The 23,737-nt window shown below is 38.2% G+C and overlaps 1 long non-coding RNA gene across 1 annotated transcript in view; it reads left to right on the top strand.

The window, feature by feature from the left end:
* Positions 1 to 23,737, top strand: part of LOC132019531 (uncharacterized) — a 29,428-nt gene that overhangs the window by 4,105 nt on the left and 1,586 nt on the right. The window contains exon 3 of the long non-coding RNA XR_009404797.1: positions 20,498 to 20,646. This is a non-coding gene — a long non-coding RNA (uncharacterized LOC132019531). The remainder of the gene's footprint in view (positions 1 to 20,497; positions 20,647 to 23,737) is intronic.

The raw sequence follows: 23,737 nt of genomic DNA on the forward strand, positions 1-23,737 counted from the left end.
GTTATTTTATAATAAAATTTAATTAAAATTATACTAAAATACAACTGACCTGCATCTTACAGAAATTTGATTATGCTTCACTCAGCATAATCTCTTCCAGTCCCATCCATGTAGATACAAAAGTTGGGTATTCATCCTTTCTGATGGAATCATAGTACTCCCTAGTATATATGGACCACATCTTCCTTATCCATTTGTCCGCTGAAGGGCATCTTGGTCTTTCCACAGTTTGGTGACTGTGGTCATTGCTGCTGTGAACATTGGGGTACAGATGGCCCTTCTTTTCACTACATCTGCATCTTTGCAGTAAATACCCAGTAGTGCAATTGCAGGGTTAAAGGGAAGCTCTATTTTTAATTCCTTAAGGAATCTCCAAATTGTTTTCCAAAGTGGCTGCACCAACTTGCATTCCCACCAACAGTGTAGGAGCGTTCCCCTTTCTCCATATCTTCTCCAACACGTGTTGTTTACTGTCTTATTAATTTTGGCCATTCTAACTGGTGTAAGGTGGTATCTCAATGTGGTTTTGATTTTAAATCTCCCTGATGGCTAGTGATGATGAACATGTCTTCATTGGAGAAGTCTGTTCATGTGTTCTGCCCATTTTTTGACATGATTATCTGTTTTACATGTGTTGAGTTTGAGGAGTTCTTTATAGATCTTGGATGTCAGCCCTCTGTCTGTACTGTCATTTGCAAATATCTTCTCCCATTCCATGGGTTGCCCTTTGTTTTGTTAACTGTTTACTTCACTGTGCAGAAGGTTTTGATCTTGATGAAGTCCCAAAAGTTCATTTTTGCTTTTGTTTCCTTTGCTTTTGGAGACATATCTTGAAAGAAGTTCCTGTGGCTGATGTCGAAGAAGTTACTGCCTATGTTCTCCTCTAGGATTCTGATGGATTCTTGCCTCATGTTGAGGTCTTTTATCCATTTCAAGTTTATCTTTGTGTATGGTGTAAGAGAATGGCCGACTTTCATTCTTCTACATACAGCTATCCAATTTCCCAGCACCATTTATTGAAGAGACTGTCTTTTTTCCACTGTATATTTTTTTTCCTACTTTGTCGAAGATTATTTGACCATAGAGTTGAGGGTCCATATCTGGGCTCTCTCCTCTGTTCCACTGGTCTGTGTGTCTGTTTTTAGGCCACTTCCATGCTGTCTTGGTGATCACAGCTTTGTAGTAAAGCTTGAAATCAGGCAACGTGATGCTGCCAGTTTTGTTTATCTTTTTCTTTCTTTTTGTTATTTTTATTTTTATTTTTCATATTCTGGGATAAATGCACAACTTAAGTCTATAAAATTTAAAATATCAGGAAAAGCCTACAAAACCCTTATAATATACGCCACATAGTATCATAATATAAAAATATACTTGGTGTCCAAACTTTGTTTTTCTTTTTCCATATTTCCTTAGCAATTTGGGGTCTCTTCTGATTCCATAAAAATTTTAGGATTGTTTGCTCCAGCTCTTTGAAAAATGCCGGTGAAATTTTTATTGGAATGGAATTGAAAGTATAGATTGCTCTAGGCAGTATAGACATTTTAACAGTATTTATTCTTCCGATCCATGAGCATGGAATGGTCTTCCATCTTTTTGTTTCTTCTTCGATTTCTTTCATGAGTGTTCCATAGTTCCTTGAGTACAGATCCTTTGCCTCTTTGGTTGGGTTTATTCCCAGGTATCTTATGGTTCTGTAATTTCATTGTTAGTGTATAGGAAAGCAACTGATTTCTGTACATTGACTTTGTATCCTGCCACATTACTGAATTGCTGAATGAGTTCTAGTAGGTAGGGGTGGAGTCTTTTGGGTTTTCCTTATAAAGTATCATGTCATCTGCAAAGAGAGAGAGTTTGACTTCTTCATTGCCAATCTGAATACCTTTTATTTCTCTTTGCTGTCTGATTGCTATTGCTAGGCCTTCTAAACTATGTTGAACAAGAGTGGTGAGAGTGGGCATCCTTGCCATGTTCCTGATCTCAATGGGAAGGCTATGAGCTTTTTCCCATTGAGGATATTTGCTGTGTGTTTTTCATAGATAGATTTTATGAAGCTCAGGAATGTTCCCTCTATCCCTATAATTTGAAGCGTTTTAATCAGGAATGGTTGCTGGATTTTGTCAAATGCTTTTTCTGCATCAATAGAGAGAACCATGTGGTTCTTCTCTCTTCTCTCATTGATGTGTTCTATCACACTGATTGATTTGCGAATGTTGAACCATCCTTGAAACCCAGAAATGAATCCACCTGGTCATGATGGATAATCTTTTTAATGTGCCATTGGATCCTATTTGCTAGGATCTTGTTGAGAATCTTAGTACCATATTCATCAGGGATATTGGCCTGAAGTTCTCCTTTTTGGTGGGGTCTTTGCCTGGTTTGGGGGTCAGGGTAATGCTGGCTTCATAAAAAGAGTCTGGGAGTTTACCTTCTGCTTCAATTTTTTGAAACAGGTTCAGGAGAAGAGGTGTTATTTCTTCTTTGAAAGCTTGGTAGAATTACCCAGGGAATCCATCAGGTCCTGGGCTCTTGTATTTTGGGAGGTTTTTGATGGTTTCACTTATTTGTGGAGCAGAAATAATAACACGGAGGACATGGGGAGATGGAGAGGAGAAGGGAGTTGAGGGAAATTGGAGGGAGAGATGAACCATGAGAGACTATGGACTCTGAAAAACAATCTGAGGGTTTTGAAGGGGTGGGGAGTGGGAAGGTGGGTGAGCCTGCTGGTGGGTATTATGGAGGGCACATATTGCATGGAGCACTGGGTGTGGCACATAAACAATGAATTCTGTTACACTGAAAAGAAATTTAAAAAATAAAAAAATAAAAATAAAAGGCATATAGACCAGTGAAACAGAGGAGACAGATCAGATATGGACCCTCAACTTTATGGCCAAATAATCTTTGACAAAGTAGGAAAAAATATACAGTGAAAAAAAGACAGTCTCTTCAATAAATGGTGCTGGGAAATTGGACAGCTATATGTAGAAGAATGAAGCTCGACCATTCTCTTACACCATACACAAAGATAAACTTGAAATGGATAAAAGACCTCAACATGAGGCAAGAATCCATCAGAATCCTAGAGGAGAACATAGGCAGTAACTTCTTCGACATCAGCCACAGGAACTTCTTTCAAGATATGTCTCCAAAGGCAAAGGAAACAAAGCAAAAATGAACTTTTGGGACTTCATCAAGCTCAAAAGCTTCTGGACAGGGAAGTAAACAGTTAACAAAACAAAGGGCAACCCATGGAATGGGAGAAGATATTTGCAAATGATAGTACAGACAGAGGGCTGATATCCAAGATCTATAAAGAACTCAGCATACACAAAACAGATAATCATGTCAAAAAATGGGCAGAACACATGAACAGACACTTCTCCAATGAAGACATACAAATAGCTAACAGACACATGAAAAAATGTTCATCATCATTAGCCATCAGGAGATTCAAATCAAAACTACATTGAGATACTACCTTACACTAGTTAGAATGGCCAAAATTTATAATAAGACAGTAAACAACACGTGTTGGAGAAGATATGAAAAAGGGGAACGCTCCTACACTGTTGGTGGGAATGCAAGTTGGTGCAGCCACAATGGAAAACAATTTGGAGATTCCTTAAGGAATTAAAAATAGAGCTTCCCTTTAACCCTGCAATTGCACTACTGGGTATTTACTGCAAAGATGCAGATGTAGTGAAAAGAAGGGCCATCTGTACCCCAATGTTCACAGCAGCAATGACCACAGTCACCAAACTGTGGAAAGAACCAAGATGCCCTCCAACAGATGAAAGGGTAAAGCTGTAGTTTATATATACTAGGGAGTACTATGATTCCATCAGAAAGGATGAATACCCAACTTTGTATCAACATGGATGGGACTGGAAGAGATTATGCTGAGTGAAATAAGTCAGGAGAGAGTCAATGATCATATGGTTTTGCTTATTTGTGGAGCATTAGAAATAATACGGAGGACATGGGAGATGGAGAGGAGAAGGGAGCTGGAGAAATTGGAGGGAGAGACAAACCATGAGAGACTGTGGACTCTGAGGAATAACTGAGAGTTTTGGAGTGGAGGAGGGTGGGAGGTTGGGTGAGCCTGGTGGTGTGTATTATGGAGGGCACGTATTGCATGGAGCACTAGGTATGGTGCATAGACAATGAATTCTGGAACACTGAAAAGAAATTTTAAAAATACATAGAAAAAAATTTTAAGTAAGTAAGTAAATAAATAAATAAATAGTCAAAGCTTCTCCTACAATATTACAGGGTAGAGTACGGTCTGTTGTTTTGTTTTGTTTTGTTTTAGTGGAATTTTTTTAATTTTTTAATTAACATATAATGTATAATTAGCCCCTGTGGTACAGGTATGTGAATCACCAGGTTTACACACTTCACAGTACTCACCACAACACATACCTTCCCCAATGTCCATAATCCTACCACTCTCTCCTATCTCCCTCAGTTTGTTTTGGGAGGTTATGAGTCTCTTATGGTTTGTCTCCCTCCCAATCCCATCTTGTATCATTTATTTCTTTGTTACCCACCAAACCCCCAACATTGCCTCTCAACTTCCTTATATCAGGGAGATCATATGATAATTGTCTTTCTCTGATTGACAGATTTCACTAAGCATAATACCCTATAGTTCCATCCATGTCATCACAAATGGGAAGATTTCACTTCTTTTCATGGCTGCATAGTATTCACTATATATATATATATATATATATATATATATATAACTTCTTCTTTATCCATTCATCTGTTGATGGAAATCTAGGTTTTTTCCATAGTTTGGCTATTGTTGACATTGCTGTTATAAACATTCGGGTGCACATGCCCCTTTGGATCACTACATTAGTATCTTTAGGGTAAATACCCAATAGTGCAATTTGCTGGGTCATAGGGTAGTTCTATTTTCAAGGTTTTGAGGAATCTCTATGCTGTTTTCCAGAATGGCTGCACCAGCTTGCATTCCCACCAACAGCGTAGGAGTGTTCCCCTTTCTCTGCATCCTTGCCAGTATCTGTCATTTCCTGACTTGTTAATTTAAGCCATTCTGACTGGTGTGAGGTGGTATCTCATTGTGGTTTTGATTTGTATTTCCCTGTGTTCTCCTCAAAGATTTTGATGGATTCCTTTCTCAAATTGAGGTCCTTCATCCATTTTGAGTCTATTTTCATGTGTGGTAAAAGGAAATGGTCCAGTTTCATTTTTCTGCATGTGGCTGTCCAATTTTCCCAACACCATTTTTTGAAGAGACTGTCTTTATCCCATTGGACATTCTTTCCTGCTTTGTCAAAAATTAGTTGACCATAGAGTTAAAGGTCTATTTCTGGGCTCTCTATTCTGTTTCATTGATTTGTGTGTCTGGTTTTGTGCCAGTACCATACTGTCTTGATGATGACACTTTGTAATAGAGCTTGAAGTCTGGAATTGGGATGCCACCAACTTTGGATCCTATTGGCTAGCATTTTGGTGAGAATCTTCACATCTGTGTTCATCAAGGATATTCATCTGTAATTCTCTTTTTTGATGGGATCTTTGTCTGGTTTTGGGATCAAGGTAATGCTGGCCTCATAAAATGAGTTTGGAAGTTTTCCTTCCATTTCTATTTTTTGGAACAGCTTCAGGAAAATAGAAATTCATTCTTCTTTAAATGCTTGGTAGAATTCCCCTGGGAAGCCATCTGGCCCTGGGCTCTTGTTTGTTGGGACATTTTTGATGACTGCTTCAATTTCCTTAATGGTTATGGGTCTGTTCAGGTTTTCTCTTTCTTCCTGGTCCAGTTGTGGTCGTTTATATGTCTCTAGGAATGCATCCATTTCTTCTAGATTGTCAAATTTGCTAGCGTATAGTTGCTCAGAATATGTTCTTATAATTGTTTGTATTTCATTGGTATTGGTTGTGATCTCTCGTCTTTCATTCATGATTTTATTTGGGTCCTTTCTTTTTTCTTTTTGATAAGTCTGGCCAAGGCTTTATCAATCTTATTAATTCTTTCAAAGAACCAGCTCTTAGTTTCATTGATTTGTTCTATTGGTTTTTGTGGTTTTATTTTATTGATTTCTGCTTTGACCTTTATTATTTTTCTTGTCCTGCTGGGTTTAGGCTTTCTTTGTTGTTCTTTCTCCTGTTCCCTTAGTGTAGGGTTAGGTTGTGTGCCTGAGACCTTTCTTGTTTCTTGAGAAAGGTTTGTATTGCTATATATTTTCCTCTCAGGACTGCCTTTGCTGTGTCTCACAGATTTTGAACCGCTGTGTTTTCCTTATCATTTGTTTCCATGAATTTTTTCAATTCTTCTTTAATTTCCTGGTTGACCCATTCATTCTTTAGAAGGATGCTTTTTAGTATCCATGTATTTGGATTCTTTCCAAATTTCCCCTTGTGATTGAGTTCTAGCTTCAGAGCATTGTGGTCTGAAAATATGCAAGGAATGATCCCAATCTTTTGGTACCAGTTGAGATCTGATTTGTGACCCAGGATGTGATCTATTCTGGAGAATGTTCCATGTGCACTAGAGAAGAATGTGTATTCTGTTGCTTTGGGATGGAATGTTCTGAATATATCTGTGATGTCCATCTGGTCCAGTGTGTCATTTAAGGCCTTTATTTCTTTGTTGATCTTTTGCTTGGATGATCTGTCCATTTCAGCGAGGGGAATGTTAAAGTCCCCTACTATTATTGTATTCTTGTCAATGTGTTTCTTTGGATTTGTTATTTATTGGTTTATATAGTTGGCTGCTCCCATATTAGGGGCATAGATATTTAAAATTGTTAGATCTTCTTGTTGGACAGGCCCTTTGAGTATGATATAGTGTCCTTTCTCATCTCTTATAATAATCTTTGGCTTAAAATCTAATTTATCTGATTAAGGATTGGCACCCCAGCTTTCTTTTGATGTCCATTAGCATAGTAAATTATTTTCCACCCCCTCACTTTATATCTGGAGGTGTCTTTGGATCCAAAATGAGTTTCTTGCAGACAGCATATTGATGGGTTTTGTTTTTTTATCCATTCTGCTACCCTGTGTCTTTTGATTGGGGCATTTAGCCCATTTACATTCAGGGTAACTATTGACTGATTTGAATTTAATCCACTGTATTGCCTATAAGGTGACTGCTACTAAGTATTGTCTCTGTTCCTTTCAGATCTACTACTTTTAGGCTCTCTCTTTGCTTAGAGGACCCCTTTCAATATTTCCTGTAGAACTGGTTTGGTGTTTACAAATTCTTTCAGTTTTTGATGGTCCTGGAAGCTTTTTATCTCCCTTTCTATTTTCAGTGATAGCCTAGCTGGATACAGTATTCTTGGCTGCATGTTTTTCTCGTTTCGTACTCTGAATATATCATGCCAGTTCTTTTAGGCCTGCCAGGTCTCTGTGGATGAGTCTGCTGCAAATCTAATATTTTTACCATTGTATGTTGTAGACTTCTTGTCCTGGGCTGCTTTCAGGATTTTCTCTTTGTCACTAAGAATTGTAAATTTTACTATTAGATGACAGGGTGTGGACCTATTCTTATTGATTTTGAGGGGGATTCTCTGTGCCTCCTGGATTTTGATGCTTGTTCTCTTTGCCATATTAAGGAAATTCTCTACAATAATTCTCTCCAATATACCTTCTGCTCCCCTCTCTCTTTCTTCTTCTTCTGGAATCCCAATTATTCTAATGTTGTTTCATCTTATGGTATCACTTATCTCTTAAATTCTCCCCTCATGGTCCAGGAGTTGTTTGTCTCTCTTTTGCTCAGTTTGTTTATTCCCTGTCATTTGGTCTTCTATATCACTAATTCTCTCTTTTGCCTCTTTTGTCCTAGTAAGAGCCTCCACTTTTTATTGCACCTCATTAATAGCTTTTTTCAATTTCAGCTTGGTTAGACTGTTGTTCTTTTATTTCTCCAGAAAGGATTTTTATTTCTCCAGACAGCATTTCTCTAATATCTCCCATGCCTTTTTCTAGCCTGGCTAGCACCTTGAGAATCATCATTCTGAACTCTAGATTTGACATATTACCAATGTCCATACTGATTAGGTCCCTAGCCTTTGGTACTGCCTCTTGTTCCTTTTGTGTGTGTGTGTGTGTGTGGTGAACTTTTCCACCTTGTCATTTTATCCAGATAAGAATACATGAAGGAGAGAATAAAATATTAAAAGGGTGGCAACGACCCCAGGTAAATGTGCATTAACCAAATGAGAAGAGACATCAAATTGTGGGGGGAAGATAGGGGGTAAAAAGAAGTTCAGGAAGAAAAATTTTTTTAAATAAAAAATAACGAAAAAATATAAAAAGAAAACATGTTAGACGGGTGAATAGAACAGCGTCACCCACTTAATTTTGGGACTATTGTGGTCTCTTAGAAGAAACTACCTTTCAAAATTTTAAATAATGAAAAAAATACACACACACACACACACAAACAAAATAAGGGTAAACACGATGAAGAGATGGAATATGACTATAAAGATGAAAATTTTTTTAAAAAATTCTAAAAAAGGAGTTGATAAGTTGGTTGGGAGAATAAAGAAAAAGAAACTGGAGAGAATTTGCTCAGGCTGGAGACTAGAACAAAGCCCTGTGCTAGATTTAGAGCATATTTTGATCTATTAGAAGAAGTTGTATCCCAAGTTTTTTTTAGAAGAAAAAAACCTATGTGTATACAAAGAATAAAGTTAGATACAATGAAGGATAAAATACGAATATGATAATGAAGGTTCAAAAAGATTTTTTTTATGAAAGGTATTAAGATGAACTAGTTAAAAATGTTAAAAGAGCAAAGAGTAAAAGTTAAAAAAATTATCATAAGAAAAAAATAAAATTAAAAAAAATTAACTTTGCAAGACTAAAGAATCATGGGGAGAAAGCCATGTTCCATGCTTTGCTTTCTCCTCCTCTGGAATTCTGCTATTCTCCTTGGTAAGTGAACTTGATCTTGGCTGGATTTCTTGGTGATCTTCAGAGGGAGGGGCCTGTTGTAGTGATTCTGAAGTGTCTTTGCCTGAGCAGGGGCTGGGCTAAGTAATCTGCTTGGGTTCGCTTTGGGGAGCTTTTGTTCCCTGAGGGATTTCCTTAGAGTTCTGGAGCAGAGGAATGAACATAGCGGCCTCCCAATCCTGGCCCAGAGGAGCTGATAGCTTGGGGCCCCACTCCTCAGTGTGCCCTCAGACAAAAGCGCTTAATCACTCCCATCTCTGTGGTCTCCAGCAGCACTCCGAGCTCACCTGACCTGTGACCAAGCGTCTCTGTCTCTGGCACACAGCTCCGCCTGGAGTCTTCAAACCCAGCAGATCCCTCCCACTTTTCCAGGGGGACTCCCCAGATCTTGTGGGGTCCCTGCTCAAAGAGCAGTGGCCTGACTCTGCCACAGATCAGTTTAAGGTAACCCCGAGTTGAGAGCTCACACATTGTCTTCATCTCTATAGCTGGCTTCCCTGCAACTGCCCCTCAGAACAATGTATTACTTAAAATATAACCCCTGGGAAATTTTACTAGTTACCAAGCACATTTAGATACAGATACTGCAAACAGGCCTCTGGGGGAGAGGACCATATATGGCCTTGAAGCTGAGTAGCTGGGGATGCCCAGCTTGCTCAGGGCAGAACGCCGCCTGCTTCATGGAAGCTGAGCAGCTGGGAATGCCCGGCCCACTCAGGGTGGAACGCTGCCTGCTTCATTTTTCCGTTATCTCCCCTTTCCCCCCAGAGAGCACCTGTGGCTACTTAGATAAGTCCTTTGAATATGCTTGTTCAACTATAAACTTTATATTACTTGTACAGACATATTCTGCCCTCCTTCTTGTTTATCTACAAGACATATGACTAATGTTTGACCTTCATCGACCCTTCTGTTGGTTACTGTTTCTATCTAATAAAAGCGAGACTGTGGAGTTGCTGGAGCAGCAGTCTTTTCGACTGTTGTCCCCTGCTCCCAATCTCCAGCAGCTGACTTGTTTGTGCCTAATTCTTCTCCCATTCACCAACTGGAATTGGCATGCCCTGCTTTAATACCTGCAAGCTCTGTGATGCTCAGACAACCCCAATCCTTCTGTGACCCCACGGGACCTGAGACCACGCTGTCCCTGCATGGGCATCACCCCGGCTTAGACTCTGGAGCAATGTCCCTCAGTGGAGCAGACTTTTAAAAGTTCTGATTTTGTGCTTCATTGCTCTTCCACTTGCTGGGAACTGACACCTCCCCCCACTGTCTATCTTCCCCATCGCTTTGGATTCACTTCTCCACAGGTCCTACTTTTCAGAAAGTGGTCAATTTTCTGTTTCTAGAACTGCTTCTCTTATTCTCTTTGATATCCTGTTGGATTTGTAAGTGTTTGGAATGGTGTGATAAACTATCTAGCTGATCTCCTGCTACCTCATGTCATCTCAGCCTGCTACTCCTCTGCCATCTTGACTCCCAGATTTTTATGTGGTTTTTTTAGTTAGCTGATGTATAGTTGTCAAATCACCTTATTTAGTCCTGTCAACGTGCTTTGCTCTGAAACCTACTTTTCCTGTTACCAACTTTGGTTTGACTATTGTTAACTTAGTATGTTTTACTACCCTTTTAGTTTTCCCATTTTGTTTCTTTATGTTTACAGTATGTTTCTTGTTGGCAGTATGGGATTCTCATTTTATATCCAATCCAGTCATTTACTGGTGTTTAGACCATTCCCATGTAATGTCATTACTACTAAGCTTAAGTGTAACATACAATTTTCTAGTATTTTCTACTGGTGCCATCTGTTCTTTGCTACCTTTCTCTCTTTTTCCCTTTGTTCAAATCTAGTACATATTTTTTAATGATCTACTTCATCAGTTTTGTTGTCATATTGACAATTTTTTGTTGTTGACATTTTAGAATTACTTTAAGGCTTAGAGTAAAAATATTAAATGGCATAATCTTTTTTAAAACAATATTTCATTGATTTACTTGAGTGAGCAGGAGCACTGAGAGAGAGGGAGAAGCAGACTCTTTGCTGAGTGGGGAGCCTGCCAGGGGACTCAATCCCAGGACCCTGATATCATGATGGGAGCTAAAGTTTGGCCCTAATGTAACATAATCTAAGTTAAGTGAAATAAAATCAATTTAAAAATAGTTTAAAAATAGCACAAAATATACTTAGGTAACTCCCTTCCCATGTTTTATTTTTGTTATATAATTGCCACATATCATAAATATCAGATTATATCACTGTTTTTTTTTTAAAGATTTTATTTATTTATTTGACACAGAGAGAACACAAGTAGGCAGAGAGGCAGGCAGAGAGAGAGAGGAGGAAGCAGGCTCCCTGCTGAGCAGAGAGCCCGATGTGGGACTCGATCCCAGGACCCTGAGATCATGACCTGAGCCGAAGGCAGCGGCTTAACCACTGAGCCACCCAGGCGCCCCCTGTTTTTTTTTTAAAGATTTTATTTATTTATTTGACAGAGAGAGATCACAAGTAGGCAGAGAGGCAGGCAGAGAGAGAGAGAGAGAGGAGGAAGCAGGCTCCCTGCTGAGCAGAGAGCCCAATGCGGGACTTGATCCCAGGACCCCGAGATCATGACCTGAGCCGAAGGCAGCGGCTTAACCCACTGAGCCACCCAGGTGCCCCTATCACTGTTGTTTTTTAAAAGTCAATGTTTTAACAAATTTTAAATGGTACCAAAAAATGTCATATTAACCCATGTACTAACCCTGTCTGGTACTCTTCATTCCTTTGTGTGGATTCATATTTATATCAGTTATCATTTTTCTTCTATATTAAAAACTACTTTTTTATTGAAGTATAGCTAACACACAATTTCACATTAGTTTCAAGTATACATGTTTTGACGATTCTAACTTACACTTTCACCAAGTGCAGCTACCCTCTGTCACCATCCAATGCCATTAAAATACGTAAGTGATTATTTTTCCTATGCTGTACCTTTCATCCCCATGACTACTTCATTCCATAACTGGAAGGCTGCACTTTGCACTCCCCTTCACCCACTTTCCCCATCCCCCAATCTCACTTCTTTTGGCAAGAATCCATTTGTTCTTTGTCTTTAGTGATCTGTTTCTTCTTTTGGTTTCTTTATTCATGTATTCCTTTGTTTTCCTTTTTAGATTTTACATAAAAGTGAGATCGTATGGCATTTGTCTTTGTAGGCCCATCCATGTGGTCACTGAATGCCAAGATCTCATTCTGTTTTATGGCAGAGTAATATTGCTGTGTGTATTCTACATCTTCTTTATTCATCTGTTGATGCATACTTGGATTGCTTCCATATCTTGGTTATTGTAAACAATGTTATAAGAAACATAGGGATAGATTTATCTTTTCAAATTAGTGTTTTCATTTTCTTTGAGTAAAAACCAGTAGTAGAATAACCAGATGATAAGTTACTTCCATTTTTAATTTTTTAAGGACTCTCCATACTGTTTGCCATAATGGCTGCACCAGGTTGCATTCCCACTGACAGTGCATGTTTTCTTTTTGTCCACATTTCTTTTGTCCACGCCAACACTCGTTTTTTCTTTAATTTTTTTTACTTATTTTCAGCATAACAGTATTCATTGTTTTTGCACCACACCCAGTGCTCCATGCAATCTGTGCCCTCTCCAATACCCACCACCTGGTTCCCCCAACCTCCCACCCCCCCACCCCTTCAAAACCCTCAGATTGTTTTTCAGAGTCCATAGACTTTCACGGTTCACCTCCCCTTCCAATTTCCCTCAACTCCCTTCTCCTCTCTAAGTCCCCTTTTCCTCCATGCTATGGAGTAATTTGCCTCCATCAGAAAGGATGAATATCCAACTTTCATAGCAACATGGACGGGACTGGAAGAGATTATGCTGAGTGAAATAAGTCAAGTAGAGAAAGTCAATTATCATATGGTTTCTTATCTTTTTGATTCTAGATATTCTGATAGGTGTAAGGTAGTATCTTATTGTGGTTTTGATTTAAATATCCCTGATGACATGGCCACCCATCTTTTCATGTGTCTGTTTGCCATCTGTATGTCTTCTTTGGAAAAATGTCTACTAGGTCTTCTGTCCTTTTTAAAATTGGATTATTTCTCTTTTTTCAGTGTTTTTTGGTATCTGTTCTTTCTGTATTTTGGATATTAACTCCTGATCAGATTATTTGCATATGTTATCTGCAAATGAAAAGGCAAGTCTTTTCATTTGGCTGATGGTTTTTTCACTGTAAGTTTTTATTTTGGGTACCCCCAGTAGTTTTTTACTTCTGTTTCCCTTGTCTGAAGAGAAATATCTAGAAATATATTGCCAAGATATATGTCAAATAAATTACTATGTTTTCTTCCAGGAGTTTTAAGGTTTCATGTTTCACATGAAAGTCTTTAATTAGAGTTCCCTTTTTAATGTGGTATGAGGAAGTGATCTAGTTTCATCATTTTGCATGTAACTGTCCAGTTTTTCCAACAGTTTTTGAAGAGATTATCTCTTCATCATTGTCTGTTCTTACCTCCTTTGTCATATATCAATTGACTATAAACATGTTGGTTTTTCTGGGTTCTCTAGTCTCTTACATTACTCTGTGTGTTTTTGTGTCAGTACCACACTGGTTTAAACACTACAGCTTCCTAGTATATTTTGATATCTGGGAATGTGATATCCTAGCTTTGTTCTTCTTTCTCAGGATTGCTTTGACTATTGGGGTTTTTATTTATTTTTTTGTTTTGGAGTTCCATGCAAAATTTTTTTATTATTTGTTCTACTTCTGGGAAAAACTCTGGCTTGGGTTTGTTTTTTGTTTTTTTTTTTGAGATTTTATTTATTTATTTGAGAGAACGAGGGAGTGAAAGAGCATGAGTGTGGGGCAGGGAGGGAATAACAGACGCTCCACTGAGCAGGAAGTCTGATGCGGGACTCAATCCTAGCACCCTAGGATCATGACCTGAGCCATAGGCAGACTGAGCCATGCAGGCACCCCTGTTAGTATTGCAGTAGGGATTGCATTGAATCTGTAGGTTTCCTGGGCATTATGGACATGTTAACAATATTGATTCATCTAGTCCATGAATCTGAAATAATTTTACATTTGTATCCTCGTTAATATTTTATTCCTTTTGTTACAATTATAAATGGAATTGTTTTCTTAATTTCTCTTTTGATATTTTGTGTTAAGAATCTCAATTTCTGTGTATTAATTTATGTCCTATAACTTTATTGAATTTGTTTATTACTTCTAATATTTTTATATAGTCTTTAGAGTTTTTATGTATAATATCAGGTTACCTGCAAACAGTGACAGTTTGATTTCTTCCTTATCATTTGGATGCCTATTCTTTCTTTGTCTGATTGCTACAGATAGGAATTATAGTATTATATTAAATGTAAGTAGTGAAAGAGAACATCTCTGTCTTGTTCCTGATTTTAGAGGAAAAACTCTGTTTTTCACCATTGAGTATGATGTTCACTGTGGGTTTTCATCCATGGTGTTTATTATGTTGAGGTATATTCCCTCTAAGCCTATTAAGCTTTATTTTTATTTTTACTTATTTTTAAGGTTTTATTTTAGAGAGAGAGAATGCAAGTTTGGGAGGGGCAAAGGGAGAGAGAGATGCAGAACCTGAAGTGGGGCTTGATCCCATGACCCTGAGATCATGACCTGAGCTGGAATCAAGACTTGGATGTTGAATTGACTGAGTCACCCAGGTGGCCTTGCATCTATTGAAATAATCAAATAATTTTTTTTTTAAGATTTATGGATCTGACAGAGAGAGAGACTACAAGCAGGGGGAGCAGCAGAGGGAGAGGAGAATCCCTTGACCCTGGGATCCTGATCTGAGCCAAAGTCAGATGCTTAGCAGATTGAGCCACCCAGGTGCCCAAATAATCAAATTACTTTCATCTTCCATTTTGCTAATGTGGTTTCTCACATGACGGACTTGCAAATTTTGAATGACCCTTGCATCCCCAGGATACATCCCACTTGATTATGGTGAAAGACCTTTTTTAAGTATTGCTGCAATTTTTTTACTAGTATGTTGGGGATTTTTCATTTATATTCATTATGGATATTGACCTGTAGTTTTCCTTTTGTAGCATATTTTATTTTGGGATCAGGTAACATCAATCTCATGGAATGAATTTGGGAATTTTCCTTCCTTTTAGGTTTTTTGGAATGGTTCAAAGAGAGTAAGGATTAACTGTTCTTTAAATATTTTGTAGAATTTACCTATGAATCCATCTGGTTCTGAACTGGTTTTTGATTAGTGATTGAATTCTGTTACTAGTAATTAGTATGTTCAGATATTCGACTTCTTTCTGATTTAGTTTTGGAAAATTGTCTATTTCTGGGTATATTGTCTATTTCTTCTAGGTTGTCTAATCTGTTGGCATATAATTTTTCATTGTAGTCTCATAATCCTTTGTCGTTCAGTGGTTTTGGTTGTTACTTCTCTTTCAGTTCTCATTTTATTTGTGCCCTTTCTCTTGATGAGTTTGACTAAAAATTTGTAAATTCATCTTTTAAAAAAACCAGTTATTGGTTTCCTTGATCTTTTCCTTTTTTCTCTGAACTGGGATCAAGCCCCACATTGGGCTCTCTGCTCAGCAGGGAGCCTGCTTCCTCCTCTCTCTCTCTCTGCCTGCTTCTCTGCCTACTTGTGATCTCTCTCTCTGTCAAATAAATAAATAAATAAATAAAATTTAAAAAAAAAAAAAAGGACAACTAGAAAATAAAGGGCCTAGCCTTAGGACCCCCATGGCAAGGGAGCTTCATGAACTCTCTCTGAGCCTGAGGGTCTGGGATGTGCCACTGCTTATGTTCCTTATCTACCTTGATAGTGCAGACAGGAGCAAGGACAGTCCCAGAGAGTCCTGGGTCCCTAAACCATACCCACCCCAGCCAACCCATCAAGGCAGCCCCACTGCGGGGTTCACCAGGACACTCCCGAGCAGCACTCACTACACCTTCAGCCACTGGGCCAACCCCCACCAACTTAGCATCACAGAAATCTCCAGGCCTATGTCACTTTGGCTCCAAACAGCTTGGTAGGGTATTCTTGACATAGAGAACTCTGTGACCTTCTGGCTCATACCTTGTTCTGCTATAGCCAGAATTCTCTGACTACCCCCTGCATAGGGGGCGCTCTGGGAACTGATAGCCTGTGCCTGCCCTGACTCCAGCCTTCCCACCAGGAGAACCCCTGTGCCAAACACCCCACCTGACCCTAGCATGCTTCACTTGAGCTTCAGCTGCTCTGCCAGGGTACCCTCTCTGTGGAGAGCCCCAGGCCTACCCCAGCCTATGCCCACTGCAGCTATAGCTGTCCTGCCATAGCAGCCTCTGTTGGGAGTGCCCCAGTATGCTGGCTAGCACCCCTTTTGCCCACATCCTGGCATAGCTCCATTAACCTCACTAGGGTACTCTCTGCACAGAGAGCCCCAGCACACACACACTTCTACTGTTTCTTCACTGGTCCTGCCACAGGGCCATCTGTACAGAGAGTCCTGGGACCTCTACAGCCCATGAACCCTTGAGCTCTGCCACCCTATCAAGACAGCCACACAAGGATCCTCAGATCTCCAGCCCACCCACCACCACTCCAACTAGCCAGGTACATGCATTCTCTCGGGTTGTAGTGGTCCTTTTCCAGATGTCAGGTATTCTCTTCCCCTGTGTGTGGGCCTGTTCATATGCCTCCATTATTCTAGGGCAAGTCTCTGCAGACATCAGCGAGTTCTCTTCTCTCTTTGTTCTGCAAACTCTATCATTTCTTTCATTTTATTTGTTTAAATTTTAATCCCAGGGTAGTGAACAAATGGTGTTGTAGGACATTCAGGTGTACAATGCAGTGATTCAACAGTGGTATACATTATTCAACTGCTTTACTTAACTCCCACCCACTTCCCCTTCAGGCACCATCTGTATCTTCTCTACAGTTAAGAATCTACTTTTTTTGGTTTATCTTGTTTTTCTTTGTTATTATTTTGTTCCTTGATTCCACAGATGAGTGTAATTATATGGTATTTACCTTTCTGAATAACTCATTTCCCTCAGCATTATACTCTGTAGATCCATCTTTGTTGCACATGGCAAGATTTCATTTATTTTATGGCTGGTTAATATTCATGTATGTGGGGGCGCCTGGGTGGCTCAGTGGATTAAGCTGCTGCCTTCGGCTCAGGTCATGATCTCAGGGTCCTGGGATGGAGTCCCGCATCGGGCTCTCTGCTCAGCAGGGAGCCTGCTTCCTTCTCTCTCTCTCTGCCTGCCTCTCAATGTACTTGTAATTTCTCTCTGTCAAATAAATAAATAAAATCTAAAAAAAAAAAAAAAAAATTCATGTATGTGTGTGTGTGTGTGTATGTACACACACACACACACACACCTTAACCTATCACTGGACACTTGGGCTGCTTCCATAATTTGGCTATTGTAATAATGCTACAATAAACATAGGGGTACATAAATCTTTTCAAAGAATGTTTTTGTATTCTTTGGGTAAAGAAAGATATCCATGCTTGTAAATTGGAAAATAAATATTGTTAAAATATGCCTACTACCCAGAACAATCTACAGATTTAATGCAGTCCCTATCAATACCAGCAGCATTTTCCACTGAATTAGAACAAGCAATCCTAAAATGTGTTTGGAACCAAAAAAGAAACCTGAACAGCCAAAGCAATCTTGAAACAGAAGAAGAGAGCTAGAGGTATTACAAGTCTGGACTTAAAGTTAATTTGCAAAGCTGCAGTAATCAAAAAAGTATGGTACTTGCCCCAAAAAAGACAAAAAGATCAAGGGAACAGAATAGAAAGTGCAGAAATCACCCCACAAATTCATGCTCAGTTAACTTTTGACAAAGGAGGCAAGAACATACAGTGGGGAAAAAACCAATCTCTTCAATGAATGGTGCTGGGGGAAACTAGATAGCAAGAGAATGAGCCAGGACTATTTAGACCATATACAAAAATAAACTCAAAATGGATTATGAACCTAAATGTGAGACCTGAAAACCATAAAAACCTGAGAAGAGCTCACAGGCTTTAATGTCTCTGATATCCTTTGTAGCAACATTTTTCTAGATATGTCTGCTGGGACAAGGAATATACAAGCCAAAATAAAGTATTGGAACTACACCAAAATGAAAACCTTCTGTACCACAAAGGAAACAATCAGCAAAATTAAAAGGCAACCTAGGGAGTGGGAGAAGATATTTTCAAATGATTTATCTGTTAAAGGGTCAGTATCCAAAATCTGTAAAGAACTTACACAACTCACCACCCCCCAGAATTAACCATCCAGTTAAAAAATGGACATAGGCTCAGACATGTCTCCAAAGAGAATGTCCAGATGGCCAACAGACACATGAAAACATCAGGGAAATGCAAATCAAACCTATGCTGAGATACCACCTTGCATCTGTCAGTATGGCTAAAATCAAAAATACAAGAAACAAGTGTTGGTGAAGATGTGAAGACAAACCAAGACTCATACACTGTGGGTGGGGATGCAAACTGGTTCAGCCACGGTGCAAACAGTAGGAAGATTCCTGAAAAAACTAAAAATAGAAGTACCAGAATGTAGAGTAATTTGACTCCAAACTCTCTAGAACTATGTAGACTTTCAGCAACATCTGCTCCACTCTGGGAGTCCCCCCTCTGCCTTGGTTACCCTTTTGGTTTTAAGGCCTGGAAACTCTCATTACACTAAACTGGGTGATTGCAGGGCTCACTTGGTTTCTCATTTCTCAAGGATTGTTTTCCTTTTTTGCAGGATTTCCAGTTTCTTGAAAGCCATTGTTTCGAGTAGAAGCATAAGTCTATTCCCCGTTACTCCACTATGAGAAGGAGATGTCCCTTCTTTTTGTAATCCTTATACATTGACAGAAAGTTCACCACCTTTCTTTTCACTATAGTTGCTGGTGATTTAAAAAAAAAAAAAAAGAAGAAGAAAGAAAGAAGAAAAAAAAATTTTGTTAAGATTTTATTTATTTCTTTGACAGAGAAAGACACAGCGAGAGAGGGAACACAAGCACGGGGAGAGGGAGAGGAAGAAGCAGGCTTCCTGTGGAGCAGGGAGGCCAATGCGGGTTGATCCCAAGATCCTGGGATCAGGACCTAAGCCGAAGGCAAATGCTTGACGAATAAGCCACCCAGGCGCCCCCCCCCCCCAAAAAAAACCCTTCTTTTAACTAAATAGAAACTTTCTACTATATTTCAGTACCATTTTCTTATTATTCTAAAACATATTCCTTCATTGAATTCTCCTTCAGTGTGGGAAACTTTGCTATCTGCTTCACCTGTTAGTATTTTTAACTTCACCATTAGTCTTTCCCCCCAGTTTTCCCTAAATTTTCTGACTTACGGTCCAACATACTTTCTGAAAGCTGTTTTAAAGCCTTATTTTTTTGTTCACAGAATGACAACTGCAAATATTTTGATTATATTCTTATATTCTTACGTTGGCAAATATCCAATACTTTTGGGTCTTATTTGGTCTAAACATTAGTTTTCTGTTCCATCCATGCTCATGGATGCAGAGAGAAATCCCAGTGCAAGACAGAAATAAAACAAGTCAGGGTAAGTAGAACACAAGAACTGATAATCTTGTGTTTGTGGGGAGGAGAGGAAAAAATGAACAATTGTCATCTTGTTTTTGGAAAAAGTCCACAATTATCCCTCCAAGACCTGACAGACTTCACTGTGGCTCAAAATCTAAGAATGTATTAGCACTTTCTTAACTAAAATAGCTTTTCAGAGATCAATGTTTGTTTTTCACTTTGTACCCATAGAACGAACAAAAAATGTCTGTCCATGATAAACACACACACTCTCCTGAACCTTGCAGGATATTTCACTGACCTGAACTATTTCAACTCATTGTTACTCCCTTCTGTGCACAAATGCTTTTACTTGGACTCCATTTCTAAAACTTCTGTGGACAAGAAATTTAAAATGACAGCCTTGGATACCACTGATAGCAACTGTATTTCCACAGAGTTGTCTTAGGATGCTAATGACAGTCTTTTGTAACTAAGTATGTTTAACTGGTCTAAGCCCTATCAAAAATGAATTAGTAAGCACCTGGGTGGCTCAGTCAGCTAAGCATCTGCCATTAGCTGTGGTCATGATCCCAGGGTCCTGTGATGAAGTCCCAGGTCAGGCTCCCTGCTCTGCAGGGAGTATGCTTCTCTTCTGCCCCTCCTCCCACTCATTCTCTCAGTTTCTTTTTCTCTATCTCAGATAAGTGACATCTTTGAAAATATGAATTAGTAAAATATGAAGATACATATATTCTTCAATGGGATTTTAAACAATATTATCAAGCCAATCAATATAGTTAAAAAGCTGAAATGTCTTTTTCCCTAATATCATGTCCTTTAATTTTTTCTCCTCACCTGTTCCATCATTTTTTCATTTTCTTCCATGATGTTTTCTTTTTCTGCAATTCCTCCAAAATAGTACTTGAATGGCTTTTAAGTCTGATGATTAAAATCAGTTTTGTCTAGCTGTTAGTTACGTTTTTTTAAGATTTTATTTATTTATTTGACAGACAGATCACATGAAGACAGAGAGGCAAGCAGAGAGAGAAGAGGAAGCAGGCTCCCTGCTGAGCAGAGAGCCCAATTCCGTGCTCCATCCCAGGACCCTGGGATCATGATCTGAGCCAAAGGCAGAGGCCTAATCCACCTAGCCACCCAGGTACCCCTGTTAGTTACTTTCTTGAACTATAAATTCTCTTGGTAATTAATGTGACTATCACTAAATTTGGAGTTAGCTTTCAGATGGTTCATTTAAATTCATAAGATTTCATTAAAAATGTCTGACAAATTTTTCTGTACTACTTAAAATAGCATTTTCATATTAAGGACAGATCACTTTTAGTACTTTCATGAAGCAAATCTAGCCAACCACTAACTCATCTTAGTTTTCATAGAATGTAGAGGAGAAAAATCCTTATCCCAAATTATTATGTATGAAAGGGGAAGAATAGATAAATATATGTACATGTTAACTTCTCCAGAAAGAGTGTAGTTTATGGACATTTCTTTCCCACCTCATGTACGTTTCTTTACTCATACAGTGTAATTTTATAAAATGTTCATGTTACATGCATTATTTACCAGATTCTAAAGGTAGAATAGAAATTTAGGGGTTTGTGAGTGAAGGAAGAAAGAAATCATATGTCTACCAAAAGATTTAAGAAAAGTACATAGCAGAAACTGAGGCACAGATGGGTTAATAATTACATTAATATATAAATCAAGAAAAATAACAGCCACTGTTAAGTGGGAAGTACCCAAGACATTATATGATTGACACAATACAAGTACTTACTTTAGAATCCTATAGAGGCTTGAAACATTTTAGTTTGAGTGCCAAAGAACCCCAAGGAACTTGATATGCCTAAAGAGAATTAAGAATTAAACAAATATCATATAGCATCTCATAGGATATTGTATGGATCGGTGAAGCTGGGGATGTAGACAAGTGAAGAATAGGTCTGGTGCCTAAACAGAAGACAATGAGGTCCATGGAGTTCCTATAGGGTAAGAATAAAGCAGAAACAGGGTAGAAGTAATAGAATTTTTAAAAAAATTGTTATACTCCTATACTAAAGTTATATACTGTGTACTCTTCTAAAGAAAATACTTCATACAGTTGAAATAAAGAGTAGGCTATAATAAATTTGCTGAGAGAGCTCAAAAGTACAAATGAGATGATCTGCAAACTGAGAAGTTGAAATCCAAATGTTTCAAATCATTTTGATTCTTCTGTTTTTGAGCATGGATAAAATATTTGGAAATACATGATCCTACAAGTTTAACACTTAAATAACAATAATCTATTCAGTGTTTATCTTATACAATACAATGCTGTTTGTCATTAATAAATTGATCCTTGATATAATTTTAACTTATCTTAAAGTTAATTTATCTTTAATTTGAAAACCAGCTGAAACTTTTGGTTCCGGGCCCAAGTTGTAAAAGTGTCATAATTTGGCACTCTTTTGTCCACAGTAAGAAAAGCTGGACAATCTGAAAATGAACAACTTTCTTAGAACTCTCAGAAAACTCAGAGCAGAGGACAGTTATCCCCAGTCGTGGTGAGGAAGGTGCAGCAGCAGCAGCTAGAAGCCATGAATGATAGTAAGACTTACTTTATTGGAAAATCAGAAATTGCTGCCAGCAGAGTGTGGAATGGAGTAAGAAACTTCTGAGGGTCACAATTCCTTCCAGAGACTGCACTAGGCTTTCACAAAAAAAAAAAAAAAAACCTGAGAAAAACAACCTCGTGACTCCAAGGAATAAATGAAGAGACACCACTATGATACCCTCCAAAACCCTCATCATGAAGCCCAGGTCTCAGGGAAACCCTTATCCAGACCTTATTTCCCATGGTAGAAAGAAATTACATAACACTGTACCTTTTCCAGCTTCCTATATGAAAAAGAGAAGGAAAAACTAATTCAAAACAGGACAGGACTTCAAAAAAGAAAAAAAAAAAAAAAAGATTGTGAATGCTGAAAGTAAAACAGATGAGGGGACCAAAAAAATGAAAGTTGTATGCCTGGAAAATAACCAGAAAAATGAGAAAGGCAAACCCCAAAAAGAGGGCAGAACTGTAAATTTAAGATTGATTCCAAAGTATGTGGCTTGCTTTCCTTCTGTCACATCCAGGCATCATCCCAATAAACCATGAGAATATTAACAGTGAATTGCAGCTGAAAGAGGTCCCAGTACTCTTTCTTAGATACGGGGCGAAGAGAAACCTTAAACCCAAGAGAGGTATAAATACAAACAGTAGAGGTATTTGAAACCTATCACTAAAGAAAGCTGAAATCTAGGCAAATTAGTATAACTTCTCACATGATAATATAGATAATACCTATTGCACATACAGTGTCCAAATTTCAACAAAATTACACAAACCTAAAGAATCAAAACCATCCTCAGAAACAAATTCAGATGTGACACAAATGTAGGAATTATCAGACAAGTGTTTTACAATACTGTCACCAGAGATAACAACAATGCAAGAGAATCAAAAGCACATGCAAGAAATCAAGAAGGGAGTAACTGAAATGAAGAATGCCTTTGATCTGCTCACCAAGTTTAACACTCCAAGGAAAGGGTCTGTGAACGTCAAGAGAATCAATGGAAACTTTTCAAATGGAAATGAGAAAATGAAAACAACATCAGAACATCTAAGAACTGATGAACAGTACCAAAAGTTTCAATGTAGGTCTAATTGGAAAGGTGGAAAAAGAGAATGTAGCAGAATATTCAAATAGTAATAGAAAACTTTCAAAATTACTTAGAGACAAATCACAGATTAAGGAATTTTGAAGATCATCAACAACCATTTGTCATTAGGGAAAAGAAAATTAAACAACATAATACTCCATATCTTTTAGAGTTGGTAAAAATTTTAAAAATTAAATCCTAAGAATAAAAATTTTGTCAAGGATTTGGAGAAACAGAAAGAAATATCCATCACTGGAAGGAATGAAAATGGTGTACCACTCTGGAAGACTCCTTGACAGTTTCTTAAAAAGCTAAACAGAGGTTTATCTTTGATCTAGCAATCACATCCTCAGTATTTGTTCACCTTTTTTTAACACTAATGTCCACACATCCATGGGAAAGTTTACAACAGCACTATTTATATTGTCCAAATCTGGAAGAACTCGAAATGTCCTTCAATATGTGTGAGGATAAATAGTGAGATATACCTACTATTTAGTATTCAGGGATACAGGCCATGAGCTATTAATATCAGTGAATGTTAA

The sequence above is a fragment of the Mustela nigripes genome, chromosome 6 (genome assembly GCF_022355385.1).
Source record: "Mustela nigripes isolate SB6536 chromosome 6, MUSNIG.SB6536, whole genome shotgun sequence".
Lineage (NCBI taxonomy): Eukaryota > Metazoa > Chordata > Mammalia > Carnivora > Mustelidae > Mustela > Mustela nigripes.